Source organism: Magnolia sinica, chromosome 6, assembly GCF_029962835.1.
Source record: "Magnolia sinica isolate HGM2019 chromosome 6, MsV1, whole genome shotgun sequence".
In the NCBI taxonomy this organism is placed as follows: Eukaryota; Viridiplantae; Streptophyta; class Magnoliopsida; order Magnoliales; family Magnoliaceae; genus Magnolia; species Magnolia sinica.
Genome location: NC_080578.1, coordinates 24667836 through 24669983, shown reverse-complemented (window position 1 = coordinate 24669983; position 2148 = coordinate 24667836). Strand labels below are relative to the sequence as shown.

General features: G+C 32.7%; 1 non-coding gene across 1 annotated transcript; it reads left to right on the top strand.

The window, feature by feature from the left end:
• The first annotated feature begins 340 nt into the window (after positions 1-340).
• LOC131250317 (small nucleolar RNA R71) lies at positions 341-447 on the top strand. Its single transcript, XR_009173240.1, has one exon. It is a non-coding gene; the product is annotated as a small nucleolar RNA R71 (small nucleolar RNA).
• The last annotated feature ends 1701 nt before the right edge of the window (positions 448-2148 follow it).

Here is a 2148-nt window from a genome sequence, read left to right as displayed (position 1 = left end):
GTTGCAATCACAGATGCTGCAAACACTTTCATTAACCTTATCCTTCTTTCCTTCCATGGCCTCAACTTTTCTTATGAGCGTAGTCACTTTATACTTGAGATCATCCTCTTCTTTCAAGAGATACAATCCACCTTTCTCCTTAGATTGAGTTGGCCAAGATGTGGTATTCGATTTTGAGTAATAATCCCATGATTGTGTTTTTTCAGCAAGACTATCAAGGTAATCCCATACCTCGTCAACATTTTTATTAATGAATTCTCCATTACACATTGTCTCAACCATTTGGCGCATGGAAGATGTCAGTCCATTATAGAAAATATTTGTAATGCGCCACATTTCAAAGCCGTGTTGTGGGCATGAACTGACCAAATCCTTGAACCTTTCCCAACATTGGTAAAATGTTTCATCCTCCTTTTGAGTGAAGTTCATGATTGCTTTTTTAAGGGTAATCGTTTTATGATGTGAAAAAAATTTCTTTATAAATTCCCTTTGCATACCATTCCATGTGCCAATGGATCTAGGACGCAGTGAATGTAACCACGTCTTAGCCTTCTCCTTCAAGGAAAAAGGAAAGAGTTTCAGCCTGACCGTGTCCTCAGGCACATTTTGAAAATATAAAGTGGCTATGATTTCATCAAACTTTTTCAAATGAAGATATGGTTCTTCAGATTCAAGCCCATGGAACTTAGGAAGGAGTTGGATAACCCCTGGCTTGATGTCCATATGTCCTGTATTTTCAGAAAAAATCATGCATGAGGGCGTACTTAGCCCCGCTGGTTGTAAATAATCTCGTAAAGTACGAGGCGGGGGTGCTTGATGCACCTCATTCTCATCCTGAATGTCCTCCACGCTGGGTTGAGGTAGAAGAGGTTGGTTCTCAGCCATCACTTCAATTAACTCAGGGGATTTCGAGTGGGGTTTAGTCTTGTGATGGATAGTTAACCCCTCAACCATTCCTCCTTCAGTCAAAAGACGTTAAGTGTTGTCACGAGCCCACTTGGGCATGAAACACTCACAGCCCTCAATCAAATTCGAAACCTAATCCTAAGAAAGGAAAAGAAAATATAGAAAGAAAGAGAGGGTTGGAAAGAAGTTACCAAATTGGAGTCCCTAAGTTAAAAACCTGCAAAAGAAAATAAAATAAGTCAGTTTCTAAAGAGAATGTCTAAAATTAGAAAATCCTTAAAAAGAAAGATAGAAGTAAACTAGTTTCTAAAAGAAGAAATTCCTAAAGGAAAAGTGGAAATTTGTAAAATAAATTAGGAAAATCCTAAACTTAGAAAGTATGTTACTAAAAGAGATCTGAAAAATAGAAAGGAGAGAAAGAGCTTACCGAATTAGAAATTTCTATCTTAAAAGCCTACAAAATAGGAAAGTTAGTTTCTAAACAAAAAGTCTACAAGTAGAAAATTTTTAAAAATAAATTAGGAAACAAGGTTAGATTCAGAAAGAGTTAGAATTAGAAAGCTACTAAAAATAAAAATAGGAAGTTAGTTTCTAAAAAAAGAAAATTTTCTAAAACTAGAAAATAGAAAGTTATTTAAAAGAAGAATCTAAATCTAAAATTAGAAAAGTACAGAAAGTAAGAGGAGAAGTTAGAAAGATGGTACCAAATGAGAAGTTCCTATGTTAAGATCCTATAAAAGAAAACAAAAGAGATTAGTTTCTAAAATAGAAAGTCTAAAGTAGAAAGTTCCTACAATTGAAATAGAAAGTTAGTTTCTAAAAAGGAAAGTTTCCTAAACCTAGAAGCTAAGTTAGTTTTTAAAAAGAAGACCCAGAATTAGAAAGTTTCTAAAATAGAAAATCTAAACCTAAAATTAAAAAGTTTCTAAAAATAAAATAAAGGAAAGATGAGTTAGTTTCTAAAATTAGAAAAAAAAATTTAAAAAGGAAAATAACTAACCTAGTTTCTAAAAACAAAAGAGGAAAGTTTCTAAAAATAAACTATTTCCTAAAAATAGAGAAATACTAGAATTAGAAAATTTCTAAAACTCAAACCCTAATTCTAAAAATAGAAAAAGTAGAGGAATTAGAAAGGGATTACCAATTTAGAAGTTTGTTTCAGGATCCTACAAAACAGGAAACCAGGTTAGTTTCTAGAAATCAGAAAAATCTAAACCTAAAGTTAGAAAAATCCTAATTTTA